We start from the raw sequence: 20737 nt of genomic DNA, 5'->3' as shown, positions 1-20737 counted from the left end.
TGACTGAAAATTTAATATTTAAAAAAAAATGAGTTTTGATGTCTGACTAGAACTCAAATCTTTTGGGAAATTCGATTAATACACTATTTTAAAATTCAAACATATTTTTAGTAAAAAAAAAATACTTTATTGAAATCTAAAATAATCATTTGTAAAAATAAAAAACATATTAAACCTGCCTTTTTTCGTGGCTTGCCTATGACTAGACTATCTTTACATTTATCTTATGTGTTTTTACGTACTTAAGAGCCTAAATATAGATCATATTATCTCAATCACTAAGTATTTATTTAATGTAATATAGTTTATAAATTTTCGATTTGTAATTAGTGACCTCAAATATTCCTCAGTGAGATTTTGGTTTAGATTTAAGCACTTGATTAGATTTCTATCCACTATATTGGATCCGCCATCTTGAATTTAATTATTATGATAACGCATTTGTCATAAAATTTCTTATAGTAAAATATAAAATTATTATTGCCTCATTTCTTTCTGTAAAATGAATGACTTGTTCATTAAAATAATTATGTTTTTTAGCAGGTTTTGCTTATTTTTAACATTTGAGGTTATGTCAATCGAATTTAATTTTGGAAATAAAAAATTGGCCTTGACAGATGTCTTGTAAATAACTTAACCTTAAAAAATAAAAACAAACTATCCAAATTGTTAAAAATTTGTGGTCTTTAAATAATTTTGAACCAAAAAAGTCAGTTTGGGCTCACTGTGCGTCGGTACAGCTGCATTAATAATAGCAGCAGCAGTATACTGGAGTTACACTGTGGTGCACGCAGTCTAATAATTTTTGGAGCATAACAGTCATGGGCGGTAGCGTGTCTGTGCCAGCATGCCGGGTAGCAGCTATGACTTTTTTGATAGGGGTGTGATAGGTACAGGCTAATATGTAAACTAACGCATGAGTGCAAATATTCCCAAATTTTGGAATGCTCCTACATAATGAAAAGTGCTTACATGAATTGAGGTTTCACGCCTTTAATCAAATAAGGTGTATTAATCAATTATTAAAATATTTTTAATAAAAAATTTTCTTTGTGCTTTTTCATAGCAGATTTTATATTAAAAATGTAGATTTTGTGTAGTTAACAGCTTGTGTTACGTGTAAAAATATTGAAATCTCTGAAGTCCTTTGACGTTTTTTTTACTATCAACTTGAAAAAGTTTGGAAGCAGCATTTGTATTTTTTTAAATCATTATTTTTCAGGTAGCCAAAGTTAATATTGATGTGATTTAATTTTTTCCATTTGTCATTTTTTTACAGTAATGAAACTATGAACTATGATTTAAAAAAATAGTAGTATACTGTTCGTGAAAATTATTGAGGTCAGAAGATTTTTCAAAATAGCTTTGTATTTAATAAAGAAGAATAAGTTATTGATAAATAAGTAAAAACGTATGAAAGCAAAATACTACTATCAATATAAATGATAAGTATTCTTTGATATACGAAGCCAACTTTTTATTAGTTACTGGAGTAAATTATAACTCAGATTGCTATCAAAAAAATTCTAGTTAAACATATTTTTCACTAAGTAATACTTGAATACGAATAAAAAAAAAGTGTAATCTCCAATTTTCCTTTCGAATAGTATTGTATTTGATAATTATTATTGTTTAATTTCTTAAAAGTTTTAAGTATTTTTCCGGATTTACAAGTAATAATAAATAATACTTAACGTTATATGACTTTGACTTCATAAACCAATTTTTTTTTAACTTACTTAGTTTGAACTAAAGAAAAACTGCTTCATGAAGTTTAGGTTCATATGAAATTGAACAACATTATTTAAAAATCCAGAAAAAATACTAACAGTTTCTAAAAAAAATTAAAGAAAGATAAAATTTGAAGATCTAATGTTCTTTAAATGGGTTATAATTTTGTGTCTGGATACGTATTAACTCAATCATTTGTGCCATTTATCGTGGAAATTCTTATTTTGGGATACAATGAAGAGATTTCATAGGGTTGACCATGAAAAACTTTCGATTAGTTGTTAAGGAATGTCCTAATAATCATATTTGTACATAAATACTTATTATGTTATGTACGTATTCTAGAATGGACGATACAAATACGATATGCATACATATATGAACACATGTAAGCGAATACGGTAGACATGAACATCGAGACCAATTTTATTAAACAAAAATTTTCGCTGACGCGCAGCAGCAACAGTCTAGCCATCATGACTCTACACCACATGTGTGCACTCTGTGTTTACGCTCACTCTACAAGGTTGTTCAAGTTTTTTCGCTAAAATCATATTTAGTTAATGAACAAGAAGTTTGTGTTGGTGTGAGCAAATGCTATGTTATTGGTGAACATCTATAAATATGAAAAAAAAGTCATTTTACATAATAAATCAACAGCAATTTATCGTTGAAATTATTTACTCCTGAACGTATAGATATCTTCTTACATTAAATTGTGTGTGAGCGGCATTTCACTTTAACCTTCAAGAATATCATCTTTTACCCTAGCAAGCTCTTAATAATGCCGTCACATCCCCTGCGGAATTATTTTTAATACCTCAACGCACTCCCCCACCATTTTTGTAGAATCCTACTAACACACTAATAAACACTACTTCAATACCTACCTATACGCACACATATAAGTTTATATTATTTTATTTTAAACTTCCGTTACTAGCAAACTTCAATGAGACATCAGCTTTAAAAATAAACTAATACTTACATGCATACATGTAAGTGTAATGTCAGTAAACAACAATTATCAATATTTTTTTCTGCTCATTCCTTCCAAATTTCTTGTGTTGATTCGAATGTATATAAAGCAGGGACCAACGTGCATTTGAAAAAAAAAATCACCTGCAATTTGCTTGTAGCTGCGGCACAATAACGAACTATAATTTACGCACCTGCACGCCAGCCTATGATAACTGAAAATAAAAAAATAATAGTACGCCACATCCTGATCATTTCCCTCGGGAACTGTCTGCCTCCCAACGGACAGTCCACGGCGGGGCCTCCTCTAAGTAAGGAGTCTACATCGAGAGAGCAGAGCTGAGCCAAGTCAAGGCGTTCGAGAGAGTATTGGGTCGCAGAGTTTTGTTGTCTTAGGTGTTGTACGTGATATAATGTGTTTTAGTGCGTTGTATCGGGACGGTTTTGCGTCGACGTGAAAACGTCGATTCGGGGCCGAAAATGCAACGTTACAAATCTTTTGCATACAAGATTGCATTTTTTTACTAAATCTAGAAAATTTTCGCCATGATTGTTTTGTGTACTAAAAACTATGGTAAAGTGAATCTAACAAAATTAAAACTACAGTCTTTTTTGGAAATAATTGGAGAGTGATCATCCGTATTAAGGACTGAGATAAGATTACGGTGCTGCTCTTAGACACATATAAAGGGCAGATTGCTTGTTCTAAATATAGATAGTAAAGCTCATGTAGAAAAATAAATCGGCCTTCTACCTTCTTTGTGATTAAGCAAGCCTGTCTAGAATTAGTAGTCCATCCTTTATATGCCCATGGTCATTGTCAAGGGCGTACCTGGTTTTCTATTGGCTTTACATTATGTTCATGGGTCAAATTATGCAACAATACAATAACGTGAATAGGGCTTTATTGTTAACAGCACAAGGTAATAACATTTAGCAGAGTGTACATATAAAGTTTGTTTGTTGTCTATACTTTGTTGACTCTTTCGTTTGATTAACTTCGTTTGCATGGACTGTAATTTAGTTTTTTTATCTTTCTTATGGTTTTAATTCAATTTTTATATTTTTAAACGGTACTAGCAGTCTATAGACAGTTCAGAAATGAGTTTGTTCAGTAAACAAATCTCCTTATCTTTCAACCGTTGCTTTCAGCCGTCCATAAATTAAGGTAGTTATGTGACTCTTGCCATGATAAGGGAAGCAGAAGCTGTCTTATACTAATCGTCTGCTAGCACCAAATGTAGAAGAACACATTGATAAAAGTGTTTGTCACATACTTGTAAAGAATAAAAGATAAAAAATGTGCAATAGTATGTAGATGATAGTAATTATACTCTTATAAATGCTTATTTTTCATTTAATAAGCTTGTTATTTCATGATTTACCCAGAGCTTATTGACGTCAGGTAGTCTTGCAACGCTGTGATGTACTTTTTTCAAGTCGAAGTTGTTGGTGGATCTGATTGACATATGTATGAGTTTGTCTGTGTAGCAGTATGTGCAGCATGCGCAAATACTTTGTTATTATTCAAGAAAGATTTCGGTAGAAAATTAATTTGGTTCAACAAAAAATCCATTAATACGGGGATTACGATGTCTCGCAGTAAATTTTTATTTAAGATAATAGCAACGTGAATCTTAGAGAAATATGAATATGAACGAGGCAGAACAAATAAAGTAAGAAAATGCACCAGAAACATTAACCTTTTTGGTTATGGAGTATTGGCATATTATTGACATACAAAATCTGTGCATAAGTATGTTTCTTAAGAGTTTAAAAAAATTTAGTATCTGCAATAACGAGCAAAACTTAAGTTCGCACTTTAAAATGAATTGTTCCAAAAGAAATGATCTACGGACAAGCTTAAAAGGCAACAACTTTTAATTTATAAGAAGATATTTTTGTAAAAAAATTAGCACTTGGATTAGAACTATTACTTTTAAAGGTTTTTGAAAGTATCTGAGTTACAAAAAAAATTCCAGGCTAATCGACAAACAAGGTGCATATAACATGTATTTAAATTCCTTGCATGAAAGCAATGTATCTTTATGTATCTAAATAATAACGCTCAGTGAGTAGGTGACTATTATGACTCTGATTTAACATTTGCATTGTGGGCAGCCAGTAGACATAATTCTGTTCAAAGTTAGTCAACGCATTAACAAGAAGTTAAACTGTAACATTAATTTTTTAAAGACATTTTTATCGTTAACTGGTTTCCTTCCCAACTCCTTTAAACTACGTTAAAATTTATCCACATGCCTGCAGCCATAGTATATAAAGCAAATAGAAATAAAAGTTTTTACGTATGTATCATTCTTTATTTTTATACTGCATCTAACATTAATTATGTTGAGAAGTGATAATATATTTACGTGGTTGAAATCGCAGTCTGCACATTTTTTAAGGTTTCATTCGTAGATTTAATTAAATTATTAAAATCTAACATTGTACCTGCGTATGATTCGTACTTAATAGGTGCTAGTGTAACCACTTATGAATGCAGGGCTTATAAACTATATTAAAAATAATTGATCGAAGCACTCCCAAAACTCTATTACATCTATTTAAATTTATTCATTTAAAACATATATATTAAATTATACATATAAAGTTTAATCGATGAAAATAAGGAAATTCCTTTACTCAAGAAAATAGCTAGTTATTGCTTTAAAATCATACAACTTTGTAGAAAACCACCCATCAGAGGGCCATACTATACAAAATCATGAACTGGGGCAGCAGGGGAAGTAGAGTTCGATCAACTATATTCTTCCTGGGTCATACTGGATGGGGTGCAGACTGATTTTCTGCCGTGTACGTCGGGTGTGCCTCAGGGCTCTTCTCTGGGACCAATTCTGTTTTTAATTGTGATAGATTCTATTTGGGTGGTACTGTCATATAGTACTAGAATACTTTTTGCAGATGATTTGCAGGTGTACATGCAGTGCAGGCCTTTGGAGATTGCTGGAGCTGTGGGCAGGTTCAATGAGGATATCGGTAGGGTTGTAGCCTGGGCGTCTGAGTTTGGTCTTCAGCTTCATTTTGGAAAGTTGCGTGCTATGCTTCTGACCACTTGTCAGAATTTTATGCGAATCGACGTTGACGCCATACCTCCCTTGCTGGCTGATGGGAAGGTGATCCCACTTGTTAGTTCGGTTAAGGACTTAGGGGTGACGTTGTCGAGTGACCTTTCTTTGAACGCCCACGTTGCAACAATATGCTCAAGGGTGCGTGGTGTCTTGTATTGTCTCCAGTATCGGGGTGGCACCCTGTCACCTCAACTTAGAGCTGCTCTTGCTGTGAGTCTTGTTGTTCCCCACTTCGATTATGCCTGCTTAGTCTACATGGGTCTTTCAGGGTACCTGGCCACCAAGCTCGATCGTCTGTCTAATACTGTTGTTAGGTCCATCTTTTGGTTGAAGAGGGATGCATCACTCTCTCAGTACTATAAAAGGTTGGGTTGGTTACGGCTAAGTTTTAGAAGGGAGTACTTTCTTGCTGTGTTTGGCTATAAACTATTGGCCTCGGGTGAGCCTTCGTACTTGTTCAACTTACTCCCCCGATTTGCGGATGGGCTCCGTCGTTCCACGCGTCGTGATTGGCTGACATTTATGATTCCCACTGCATCGCTATCGTCATACACATCAGCCTTTTCACAGAGACTTATGCGGTTGTGGGATACTGTCCCACTAAGTATTAGGCAGGTTGATTCGCTGAACGTTTTTAAGACGACTCTTTACCGTTTTTATTTAGAAAAACAGGGGGACTGACTACGAAGCACGCTTATGTTTATGATTGTAAGCTCTATTAAGTCATTATGGCAAGACTGAAAATATTTTATTGTTATTAATTATTACTTGTCTTTCTTAAATCTAGGGCATACTATAAATGAAACTAAAATTAAGTGCAATCTAATGTAATTTAACGAACATATATATATATATGTATAGATTGCTATGTTAAACTGTCGCCGTCTAAATTAAATTAAAATCTGTAAAATTTCTGCAACCATTGTTTAATACTATAGAAAATATCAATGTTATAAAATCTTTGTACATAATTAATTACCATTCGGGTGTAATGCCCTTGGCATAAATAAATAGCTTTCAAATTAAATCAAATCTCCCTCTATCTCTCTCTGATACGAGAATTCAATAAATTTCACTATTTTGAAGGCTATAATATTTGTAAAGCTTTACCCAGCCACACTGTGTTTTTTTATGTAAAAACTTCCCTAGCCACCTTTGGCGATTTTATATACGAATAATTTTGTGGCTTTCATCACATCATACATTGCATCATGCTATGTATATCTTAATAGCAACAGGTGTGTCGTGATGTAATTGGTCAGTATACCAGCAGCCAGCACTGTCAGCAGTCCATTCTCTTTTACGTGGATCTTTGTGTCCAATATAGTATAAGAACCTTTACATTCTTAGCCATCCGCAGACACACGCATACTAAAATACATACACGCAGACGCATACCACTGGTTACTGAATATCTATTCTTCATCTCTTACCTGTACGCACAAATACGCAGTCTGGACATAAGCAGATTTTTTGAAAGAAGCTCCTTTTTTCGCGTCATGAGTTTTGGGTGCGTAGGGGCTAGACCAAAAAAAGGTAACAAGACTTTTTTTCTTACCCCGCTATAGTAATATAGCCATATATGAAGCTACATAGATTGCTTCTGGCAGGTCCCTCTCTCTCTCTTCCTTCATGCGTATGCACCAAAGGACCCGACGGTTCTCTTTTGTTCAGCCTCCTTTGGTTGTACTTAATCACTTCTTCTCACGTCACGTATCGTCAGAGCTACCTACATATTTATAGCATCCAATGTAAGTATATACGTTTCACCAACACGATATGGCTCAGCGATAGAGTTGCAGTCCCGTTCATCACTGAGGTTGAGCAGCATTAGGCGTTGTTAGTACTAAAATTGGTGACCATTCAAGTTTCGCTGTTTAGCTTCTGCTGTTCACTTCATGGATAAAGTGACTGTTTTTCTGTCTCTTCAACATCGTAAGCAGGAGGTGTGCCAAATTTCTGCCCCGTTGTCTAAATCTGCAGCTTAGCTTCCTGATCTACATGACCATCGTCATGAGCGAATGCAGAGCACTTGTTAGAGCCCTTTCGCCCTTCCAATTCCATCCCAATTTCTCCCCAATCCCAAGTGCTAATTGCCCTCAGTAGTACCTCTACCAGAGAGCCGGACGTAAGGTGTAGTAATATATACATAAAAAAAATGTTCACGTATAGCTTAAATCAAAATATACTGTATTATTTTTTTCCAGCATCCCGCATCCTACGTTGTTGCACTGCGCGCGATTTCACAGGTGGTAGAAGTTGCTGCATAGTTTATGGCTTGAAATCGAAAAATACGATTCAATCTCATGTTTTTCAGTAAAAAAAAATTTCTTACTTTCCTTCAGAATTTTCCCAGGAATACAGAAAAAATTGTTTTGTCTGAATGAGTAGTTAACTCCATTTATTTACTTAAAAATTTATGATAAGTTGCCAATTTTTTATTAAGACTTCTGCTTTTATCTCAACCACTTTTTCAAAGTTTTTCCTCATTCACTGTTCGATAAAAAAGATAAGCTTATCAAATAATTTAAAATTATTTCCGCACCAAAAGTAGAATGTATGCATAAAATACACGGTTTGTTGTATTTTATACTGTATATTTAAATTTTTAGTTATAATTTAAATTTTGAAAAATTATTTTATAACAGTGTGTATAGTCAGCCTTTTATACTAGACTAGTAAGAAACTCGTTATGATTTGTGTAAATTTTTAAAAAATTTTTTTAACAAAAAGACTGGTAAACTCCTAGTATGCTATACTGAAGACTCAGTCCTTTAAAACTCCGGTTACTGGCTCTGAGGGACTATTTGCTGCACAGCTTGTTAAGTAAGAGTATTAGATGAGCTTGTCAAGCATGAGTAAAAAAAAAAAAAAAAAAGCAAACTTGCATACTGTCACGTACAGTATGTATGGAACATACTACGTGGGATGAGCTTCAGCTATTAGTATTAGGAAGGAGCACAAGTGGGGAAAGAGAGAGCATAAAAAGGCCCGCAGCAGTAGCCACAGGGCTCTTGAACGTCGGGACTAGAAGGAGGATAGTCGCGATAAGTCACCCAGGACCGCAAAGCGCCTTCCCTCAAAGAATATAGCAATAAAGTGATTGATTGAGTTTAACTGCCGCGTTGTTATTAAGCACCCCGAACCTTTAGAATCCTACGTAACAGTTTTGGTGCTAGGTATGGGGTAGGTTTTGTCGCGAAATAAAATTTTTTTCACACGTAATATTTCGGAATTTTCAGGCAACAATCGGGAAGCACACATAGTGCAGTGCAACAACAGGCGCAGAAAATTCAAGGCAGTCACCTGCAGCTGCTTTCGAGTAAGAAAGGACAAGAGTCAACATCCAGTTTCAAAAGGAACCATCGTAAAGAGGATGACTTGGAGTATATTGGCGCTCATCGTCTTGTGCCTTCTGTCAAAGTAAGTAATAATTCTTTTTATCCTCCCAAATATATATACTTATTGTTGTTTAGCTAAGGAAACGACGTACAAAAAATAATACTTAACCCGAATACGGCTAGCTCTGCTCGATTTAGAAGCCAGTAAAATAGAAATACAGAATCGGAAATAAATTAGGAATCCTTTTTTCTCTATTATTTCTTCGTGCGTGGACTGAAATCAACTAATATAATTAGGCTCACATCACTCTAATATAAAAAAAAAAGGGGAAGGAAATAATGATGTCCAACTACGGGGAAAAGATTGATAACGGTAGGGATGGTTTAAACGAAGCTTTTTCCATGACACAGGAAGATTCAGATACAATAACGGTTATGCTTGAACACGACCCCGAATCGTATGCACTCTATGAAAATACAAACAGTGAACAACCTTTTATACCATTCTGCGATTGGCCACCTCTGCATTCAAATGACAAAAATTATAACTACTATACATCAAACAATAGGACAGATAGACTAAGGTTTGGATACGAAGAAAATCATAATGACGTGTATACAAATACAGAATACCTTTTCCCTGCATGTGACCGACCAATAGAGCTGCCAATAAATAATCAGGCAGAATCTTTTCAAAAGACACAAAGTAACATACGCGATAATCCTCATTATCAAACCATGCAATTTTTTCCTAGTTATAAGCAACAAACAGGGGTACCGTTAGCCTTAGGCTCGAATCTTAATATATTAGGCTATCTAAAGAACGCAGTAAATGGTTTACCACTGTATAATGGAGACTTCGTGCAGTTCCCCTTATTTGAGCAAATGGTAAGGATGAAAAGGGAACAATACCTGCCCAGTATGAAAAATATTTCATAGGACTTTTGGGAAATAAATTGCGAGGCATAGCGGACGATCAATTCTGCACGAGATTATCGTTATTTAATTCGATTGACGAGCTTCTGTTGGCGCTATCACGAAGATTCAATAAAATAGGAGGAATAGAGACACTTGCAGTGGAGCTTAAAACTGTCACGCAATGGAATAACGAATTAATTATGGAATTTTGCGGGCGAGTCCAGCGACTACACAATGGTATCATGATGGCACATGAGGCGAACCCATACTTGACGTGGGCCGAGAAAGACGCGTCAAAAAAGAGATCAGACGGTGAAGCAGTGAGGCAGTTTCTGTACGGATTAAAGGCACCGTATAACTGGAACGTCGCAGGGTTCCAACCAAAAACGCTAGAGGAGGCTATTAAAGCTGCCATTACTGTAGATAATAAATTAAGCCTCCGCCGCTCAATGATAGTGCAAAAGAGCAGATTGAGAGCAAATAACGCCAAGAGACGGTATGACGCCATGGTGGGCCTTATCGGTAGCGACGCACCCGTGGGGAAGTCAGATACGGACGAGTGGGACGGTGTGGCTGATGTAAAGTACTGTTCGTATTGTCGAGAGCACGGCACCCATTATACTAGGGGATGTGAAAAATTGTGGCAAGATGCAAAAAAAGAAATACTAAAAAATCCTAACGTTCATGAAGAACCAAAAAAAAAACAAAAGAAGAAGAAGGATGGTATGATAGGAAGGTGGCGTATAATGATTATCACCGTCGGTATGAAAACGATAGGATTTTTGATAGACAACAAGGGCATAATGGTAAAAGGCCTTACAAACAAGGGAATCGCTACCAGGGAAGAAAATATAACTACGATAGCAATAGTTATAATAACAATAATAATAACAGTAATAATTATGATGGAAATAGTTACAATTACAGAAAAGTAGGTCATAATTATAATAGATATGACCACAGAAAGGACGACTATCGTGACAGGCAAAATAACCAATACTCCAATCAGGATAATCGCAGGGATGATTATAGGAGAGATAATCTTAATAGTCAAAGTGCGAGGGTAAACAGCTCGAAAACCGGGCATTTAAACTCGCAGGATGTTTGACGCGATCCCCAATCGTCGGGCATGACAAAGCAATAAATAAAGAAATTTATGAGTGGAAAATAGGAGTGTTAAAGGAGGGTATGGATAATAAAAAGCATAAGGTATCGGAGACTTATGCCACGACGCGTGAAAATTCTAAAACTGAAGGAAAAGATGAGCAGCAGCTATCTCGCACAGTGAAAATAAATTTATCGAAAATAGGATACACACCACCCACAGTAATTCTAAAAAGCCCTTATATAAACGAAGGTGCGACATTTTATGCCGATACGGGGGCGGAAATTTCAATAATTAAAGAAAATTGTCTCGATATTGGAGTAGCGGTAAATAGTAGGGAAAAATTAAAAATAAAAGGCGCAACGCATGGAGCTTGCAAAACTTTGGGATATATAAGATTACCCCTAGAAAACTTTATGTGTACCCTACACGTAGTCCCCCATGACTTTCCCATAGAGGTGGAAGGAATCATAGGATGGGATATTTTTGAGTTGTATAACGGTCAGATAAATGCTGAAGACAACACACTTAAGTTGAATGGAAGGAGAATTCCGCTACGAGAATCAAAAAGTTTTGAAATAGTGCCGAAAACGAGGCAAGTTATATATGCGTATATAAAAGAGTCGCACAGGAAAATTAAAGTGGGCTGGGTCCCACTACAAAAGCTTACAGAGGGTATTTTGTTCGGTTATTTTATCGCAGCGAACAATAATGGTAGGGTGTATGCTGAATGTCTAAATATATCAAATGAAATAATAAATGTACCAGTCCCAGTCGTGGACCTTTTAGAGTGTGAGACGACGAAGAAAGCTGACTCATCGGACGTCAATGGGGATGACGTAGAAGCATTAGAAAGAGCCTTTGTACGGATGTTTAGAAAAACTGGAAACCCTGAAGAGAATGAAAAACTAGGCAATGAGATAAGAAACGACGCCAGCTGCACATGTTCGAAGAAAAATATCGTGGGAAACGTGGGTTGTGATAAAGATGGCCGGGACAACGAGAATACTCAAATACTTGAGGACAACATTAAAACAGACGTCCTAAGTTGCAGGAAAGAGCGAGTCGACAAAATAATGGAGTTAGTTGACATATCGGGGTGCAACGAAGAAGAGAACAAACATGTGCGAGGGCTTATAGAGATTGACCTGTACGTTTTTGGACTCGACAGGGAACAACTGAAAGCGAAAAATCTTTTAAAACATAAAATAAACACGACTACGGATAAACCGATAGTAACGAAACGGTATAGATATCCGCCAGCTGTGAGAGAGCAAATGAAAGTTGAAATTAAGAAATTACTCGAACAAGGTATAATAGAGCCTTCAGAGTCACCGTACAGCTCAAACATGTGGATTGTACCTAAAAACGCAGGACCAGATGGCGAAAAGCGCTGGCGGGTAGTAACGGATTTCAGGCAACTCAACGAGATAACAATGGGCAGTTGTCATCCATTTCCCTTCCAGAGCGATATACTGGAACATTTGGCGACAGCACGCTATATTACAGTGGTAGACTTGAAGCAGGGATTTTTTCAAGTCGAAATACATGAAGACGATGCTCATAAATTAGCGTTTTCGGGACCAGATGGGCATTACCAGTACAAAAGAATGCCAATGGGTTGCACGCATTCTCCGAACACGTTTCTAAGAGCAATAACTCTTGCACTGGCAGGGCTGCAGGGCCATGAGGAAGAGGTATATTTAGACGATATAATGGTGTTCGCGTCGAATCTTAAAGAACATCGCAAACGCTTTACAAGATTGTTAGAGCGATTGTCAAGGGCAAATCTTACAATTGAGCCAAAGAAGTGCCAATTCTTAAAACGTGAAGCAAAAGTGTTAGGCCATATTGTAGGGAATGGTGAAATAAAAACGGATCCAAAGAAAATAGAGGCTGCTAGAAAATATCCAAAGCCTACAAATGCATGATCCAATAGCTCTAAATAATGAAAAAAAGAGCGCCAGAAAAATTATTGTCAGAACGAGGAACGCATTTTATGAACAAAACGATGGACGAGTTTACGCGATTATTCAAAATTAAAAAACTTGGGAGCACGGCATTTCATCCTCAGAGCAGCAGGGCAATTGAACGCATGCACCACGTTTTAACAGAATACTTAAAAGCCTACATTAGCGAGGCTACACACCCTACGAGCTTATATTTGGTCAACAGGCAAATCTCCCGTCAAGCTTCAAGAGGCCAGAGGTGGGTCAAACATATACAGAGTTACTGCTGCAAATAACGGGGACACTCGCGTAATTACGATCGTAGGCAGCAATGACCCAAACACAAAACAAATACAGATCAAAGTACTATTATGATAGGGCGCTGAGCACGAATTTTTTTATGGAAGGTGAGATGGTGTATGTACTAAAAGAGCCATCTAAAGAGAAATTTGATGACCAATACGAGGGCCCTTACGAAATAGTTGACAAAGATTACAGGAACCATAATATGAAGTTACAGAGAAATGAAGAAATACAGGTCTCACATGTGGACAAAATAAAAAAAGCTTGTGTATTGAAATCTCCGTGTCCAAAGGATGATATGATAAGAAGAGGAGAAGAAGAAAAATGAAAGGGACCAAGCGGCAACTTGCTCCCCACCCCAATAGTTACTTACGAATAATAGCATTATAGACGAATAGGGGGTAGAAATAGACGTGAAAATAAATACCACTTTTCTCGGGAACTCCTTTTCTTTAGCGGCCCCCGGACGCGCCGCGAAGATTCATTAAATACAGGCATACGGGAGAAGACACAGAAGGAAGGGAAATATATTACGTTCAAAATTAGCACAGACTGAGGAATTAAAGAGAAGAGAGAAATATGCAATATAAGAATAATAATAACAATCATAATAATGATAGGGAATGAATAAATAACTTGTATAATAAAGCGATATTCTATTTTTATTTTCTTTGTTACTCTTTTTATAAACGATGATTGCGGTGGGTAAAAAGTGCGTGTGGCTCCATCTAACTAGCGTTAAAACCATGTCAATACAATTATCACATAAGTATACACTAAGGAGACATGTGCAGAATATAGGCATATATATATGTATAAAAAAAAAACCTTTTTGAGTTACATATTTGTACGGCCGGGAGGAGCATGGAGAAACGGTAAATAAAAATAATGGGGGGTAACCGCAAAAAAAAATTTTTTATCACACTTTTATCGTGGGCCACAAGTTCGCGAACTAGGACAGATCTTCCTCTTCCCTCTTTCTCTCTTCTTCTTTCGCCCGCCGTCAGGGACTATCCTGCCCCCGCCATAGTCACTCTTGGATAATAACAGCGCCCGTGAACGGCGCACGCAGTCGTCATGAGACAACACTGGATCGGCGGTCACGTCCTTGGCGACGAACAGACCGTCCACTGGACCGTCCACCTAAGGTAATTTTTCTTTACAAAAGTATTTAACTGGCAACTATGACGAGAAGTAAATCAACTGATAGCGCACCTGGATTATCAGTCAGCTGTCGAGAGGATAGGAAGCAGCGTTGAACTGCACGTCGACTACCACCACCATGAAGGCCCAGTGGCAAGTACACCCGATAACAATAGTATAAGTCGCCCCGGACTCAAGACCTGACAGTATTTTTTCAGCACGTGGCCGTCGAATGACGTGCACGCCACCGCTTTCTCGTGGTCCTGGAAAACAAGGAGAAACGGTACCCCTAAGGGGCACCGAACCTCACAGGTTCCAACACCTCCACAATATGGGTACCGCCGCAAGGGCAAAGGGGCCACGTTGTAAGACCACCCTTGCTCACACAGAGGCCTCGGTATGCCGAAATAAGCGTACGGATCAACAACGAGCCGTGTACCCAACTAAAACAAATTTTTTCTTAAACTTTAAAAACTCGGGCAACCGCACAAAAATATCAAAAGTCGCACTTGCACCAGTCATAGTAAAATTTTTTTGCGTTGTGTGGAAACAACAAGGAAGAGTACCGGAAAAAATCAGCGAGTATACAGCCGGGAGAGCAGCAATGAAAAAAGGAAAACCCAACAGAATCCCTTAGACATTCCCTCCTTGAATTGTGTCACACGAAAAAAAAGAAAAAAAAAAAAAAAAAAAAAGAGACGAAAGGAGATAAGGTATAATTAGGGAAAATGAGTGAAGTATTGGTACCAACATGACATACTGCTCACTACGGAAAGGCGCGATCATAAAATCATCTACTCCTCCAGGCTCATCCCAACCAAAATAATTTTAAGTTCTCATTTTTCATTTTCTCTATTGAAATGGCGTTTTTATGTTGCCTGATGACAGTGGTATATTATGTTGACTGTTTTGTACTATTCATACTGCGATACCCGAGCACTGTCCATCATAGCACTTATTTTAATATTGATCTCTCGCCTTACATTACTTTATTGTTTAAGTTATACAATTATATGTTATGGGACTTGGTCCCGTAAATTCATAAATAAATAAAATAGGGACAGACTGTAATACAAAGCGGTACCTTCTAAAGGTACAATAAACAAATACATACACAAATGTCGCAAGAATCGGTGAAAACAACGCTGTAAACATACAGACACGCATATACCTAACCCGCGACGTGGGAAAGAAAACAGAATTTTGTACCTTATGTTTATAGCATACACATACATAGTGTAACAAATATAGATGTACATAAGTATAACATGAATATTATATGCAACGATATACCCTGAATGTAAAGACGGAGCCACACTCGCTACTTACCGTAATAACCAGTCAAGCCCTAATACTAGATTGCATTTAATGATTATTAGGAAAATATGTATAATGAATTGTATGGCATAGGCATTTGTATTTACACAGAACGTTAAAACAAAATAAAAATAAAGAAATAAAAATAAAATAAGAAGGAAGGTGAAAATTTTCTCTCTCTCTCGTAGTTGTTCTCTCTTTTCTTAATCAAGGGTAACCTTGGAACCTAGGAGCTTACGATAAATAGGAGTGAAAACGGGAAAAAAAGATAACTATTTCATGTTTTAGGGGTGAAATAGCGTTGGGGGCGGCTGCAGGATCGGTCGATATTTTAAAATGGGGGGCCCCACTTATACTTAATCTATATAGAATGTTTGCAGAAAAAAGAACCAGAAACAACGTCGCAAGAAATGAAAATCCGGGGAATTCTAGGGCACTACAGCCAATACTTATCCAAGTATGGGGTGAGCGGCGACAAGAAGATCAACCGACGGGCAGTAACAAACAGTTACCGTAAGAAACAAACAAACCTTAGCTAAGTTAAAAGTAGAGCCTTAATACCTCAGCATTGACGATGTCTAGTAAAAAAAAAAAAAAAAAAAAAAAAAAAAAAAAAAAAAAAAAAAATACGTACGTAATAATGATGATAATAAAATAAAAAATAAAAAGATTTTTGTCATGTTGTGTGGAAGACGCTGCGTTAAATGTAATGAATATAGTATAACACAAAAAAAAGGAAATAAAAAAAAAGGAAAATGAATACACAAAACAAAAGTTGTAAGTAAAATAAAACCGAAAGAAGGACAACAATAATCATAATGAGAATAATAAATATGTATGAAACAACTCAGAAAAAAAAATATGTAAGTAAATAAGTAAATATTAAATTAGGTAATAAGCAATAAATGGTAATTGAATAATCATCAATGAAAGTAAGACCCACAAGGGCATATTTATGAATTTATTATGTAAGAGGGAAGAGCGCAAACACGAACAATATATGTAATAACACAATTATAAACTTGCGGAAAACTAATCAAAGCGTGTAAAAGAGAAATTAACGAGGTTGTTCATAGGAACACCTCATTAATTTTTCTTATATGATTAGTATACATTACAACACGAACATTATGGTACAAACACTAATTAAACAATCTTTCCCGAGGTGGTACAGAAAAGAACGTTGTCGAGGGCGAAAACGAAGCGGCCTCGGACGTGTCACGTACAGTATGTATGGATCATACTACGTGGGATGAGCTTCAGCTATTAGTATTAGAAAGGAGCACAAGTGGGGAGAGAGAGAGCATAAAAAGGCCCGCAGCAGTGGCCACAGGGCTCTTGAACGTCGGGACTAGAAGGAGGATAGTCACGATAAGTCACCCGGGACCGCAAAGCGCCTTCCCTCAAGGAATATAGCAATAAAGTGATTGATTGAGTTTAACTGCCGCGTTGTTATTAAGCACCCCGAACCTTTAGAATCCTACGTAACAATACGAAACAAAGTATGTGCTCTACATTCGTGAGAGCAAGCAGTGCGCGCAGATAGAAGAAAGAAGTATTTCCACACCTTCTTCAATTAAAAAAAAAAAAAAAAAATCACTTACCCGCTATACGCTCTACGTGGTTTTTACCGTCACATTTAAGGCAGAACCGGCCCAGATTACCCACTTTTTTGAATTACGTTTTTTAGTGGTAATGAGACTTTTGGGAAAGAGCTTTGTTTAATTTAAATGGGTGGAAGGGATGATTAGTTATGATTATTTTTGTGCGTACATCAATTTATGCCCACAATTTTTTTTTAAATCGATAAAGTTGACATGCAAAAAATAATGACAGTAAAACAAAAAAATTTTTTGAGACATGGTCAAGGTCATAAAAGAAAAAAAAGGGTTTGTAGGGTTTTAAGACCCGTAAAATGAGTCTTTATATAAAACTGAGTTCACACACAGAGACTAATTAACATTTTTACCAGAAAAGTAAATTTTAATTCCAATTTTCAGAAAACACTTTTCTAGTATGTTTTCTTTATGTGTAACATTTCGTCTATAATAAACCTTTTTTATGAGGGAGAAAAAACCTGACATAATGAGTTATAAAAGTGTTTTGAGTGCTTCAATGATATTAAATCGATAAAAAAAAGGCAATGTGAATCAAAGTCCGTTTTATAGTACATGCTTTAAATGTGTAGTTGAAATTTTTGTTATTTATAAAATACACAGTGGTAGCGTGGATACGAATTTAAAGAGTCACTAAATGAATTGTGCACGAAGTGGTCAACAAGTTTAATTAACATGCTAATAGTGTGTAAAATCCACGAGAAATATGTTTGACTCTCCACAGCCTTCTTTTATAGTCTTCTTATACAGCCTTTTTATTTTATAAAAATAGAATAAAATTTATTAATATTCTTTGACCAACGTTAATACACTGTTAAATAATAAGCTGTTTATAATTTCGTACCAAAATTTGTCAGGAATTAAATTCTGCGGAGGAATACGTAAAGTTTATTTCCTACACATTTATAAATATGCATAAAGATACGTTTTGATAGTCCACAATCTTGTTAGTGATTTCTATAACAGAAAAGCTAAAATATTTTATCTAGTAATAAAAAGTTTATTAAGATTTTCAATTATTTGAAATAATAATAGAATAAAATAACTATTAAAGAAATGGTCTATCCAACATATCGTCTAATTATTGAAAAAACCTTTTGCCATTTTTTTCATTTAACATTACGAATGAAATACTTCTTTCTTAGATATTTTCCATTAACTAGTAGAAATGTGTCATAAATATGTAAAATGAGATACATCAAGTTTTTAGTGTTAAATAGTTTGGATTAAACGAAACTGAACATTTAACTCATTGTATATTAATATATACATTTTTAAACATATTGAGACTAATCTGAAAAGTAATAATCTTGTTAATTCCTTGTATGATAGAGTTTTCAAAACATGTTTTCATCACAACACATGTATTCTTCATGCAAAATATCAAAGTAAGAGTTTTGAAAATAGTTAAAAAAGTTTCGCACAAGCTTTACTTAAATTTATAAACATGACTTTAATTTCAATATTCAATACAGTTATGATATTGTCAGAAAATAAGCTTTGATACATTTCATAATTTAACTAATTTAATGTGAATTTTTGCAATTATTTAAATTCAAGTGGAGCTTTGATAGCAATCTTGTCTTTTATGAAACATTAAAATTGTTTTATACATCCCTAATGAGGGAGACTGTAACTATAAACTTGGTGGCATTGAAATTAATTTAAGGACGTTTATTATAGAAAGAAAGGAAATGTAGAGAGTGCAATGAGCGGAGAACAAGTATGCCGCAACACCGGCAACTGTTTTACATGCATTTGTATAGCTATGTATAGGCACCTGACACTGTTTTTCTTTATTTAATTGCAATAATAACTATTAAATCCCTCTGAAAATTGAATATAATACAAGTATTATGGCATTGCGTCATACAATAAGGATTGGACGAATTCCACCAACCAGTTTCTGATGAATTTCAAAGTTACACGTTAAATTGAAGTTTTTTTAACATTAAATATCTAAAAAAAGGTATTTTTTAATGGTCTGAAATTTAAGATGTGACTTTGTAACATCATTATAAAAACCCTGTTAAAATTTTTGGAAGATTTTACCTAAAACGCTATAAACGTTCTTATGTTTTCTAAATTGAGTACAATACTTCCAGAAGACATAAAACAATTTAAATGTAGATAAGTCAATGATAAAACTGAAAGTTATCTATATTAATAAATATTTGATAGCATTACCACTTCAGTCATTACATTTAATATGATAAAACTGTATCTTGTTAACAGAGCGTTAAAAATTTTAATTTTTTTTCTTGTAGTTCAAGCCACAATTAAATTTAAATAATTTCAAAAGTTTATAAAAAAATTATTGAATTCCTATCGAGAGTATACTTTGTTTTTCGACCATGTATTAAAGTTTGCTTTCAAACGAAGTTCTAGTCAGTTATATTCACAATGATAAATGATCCTGTCACAAAATGTTTTAGCAATTTATAATTACATTTTTGTGTAAATCATTATTAATTGTATTTTTATTTCATTTATTTTCAAAATAGAAAGATAATTTTTATGCAATTTTGTATAAACTTTTTTTTCAAATTCACACAACAATTTGTTTAATTTTTTATAATAAATAATATCGTAAAGTTTATATGCATTCATTAACTACACAGTTACTTAGAAGGGCCTGTCCATACCCACTTCTACTCTTAAAAAAAAAAAAAATTTGCTTCGTTTTCTTGTAAAAATAGCCCCATAAAATTTTGATAAAGCCATCCCCTTACTACCCCTTGGCTCATCACACTTGTCTCTCACCCCCGTCGTTCTAAGATGGCTTCCAGTCTAAGAAATCTCAAAATTAACTTTTTTTCTTCTAAACATTTATTGCAATACTTTATTTTCATTTTATATCAGAGATCAGTAAAAATTATTTTGTAATGTAAAAGAATTCAGAAAATAAAGTTATACAAATGAAGTGGACTTAAAAAATCCACTAAAAAGAGTTCCAAAAGTGTTACTAAAGATTTTGTTAACTATTGCAGCGTTGCAAAATTGCAGCAAGCAGATTATTCTAGCTTTGAGACCAAGTATTCAGCATAAAAACAATAACCAAACGGCTTATGACATAGAGAGTACAGGACTAAAAATATGTACCTTCTTACAGAAAAAGTATAGCAATTAATTGATGAATACAGGAAAGTCTATCACTGCACCAAATTTAGCAACTACTGGCATGTAGTATTGAGTTAGTTTGAATTATTGCTTTTAGAGTAAGCTGTTGAAGCTTCAGCCACAG

The 20737-nt window shown here is 35.0% G+C and overlaps 1 protein-coding gene across 1 annotated transcript in view; it reads left to right on the top strand.

The window, feature by feature from the left end:
• Positions 1-20737, top strand: part of LOC106640732 (solute carrier family 35 member F3) — a 516306-nt gene that overhangs the window by 220147 nt on the left and 275422 nt on the right. The window lies entirely within an intron of this gene.

Source organism: Copidosoma floridanum, unplaced genomic scaffold (assembly GCF_036245765.1).
Source record: "Copidosoma floridanum isolate Cflo_tuat_1 unplaced genomic scaffold, Cflo_Japanese_pri ptg000016l, whole genome shotgun sequence".
In the NCBI taxonomy this organism is placed as follows: Eukaryota; Metazoa; Arthropoda; class Insecta; order Hymenoptera; family Encyrtidae; genus Copidosoma; species Copidosoma floridanum.
Note: the sequence above shows the minus strand (reverse complement) of the source record. Positions and strands in the feature narration are given on the sequence as shown.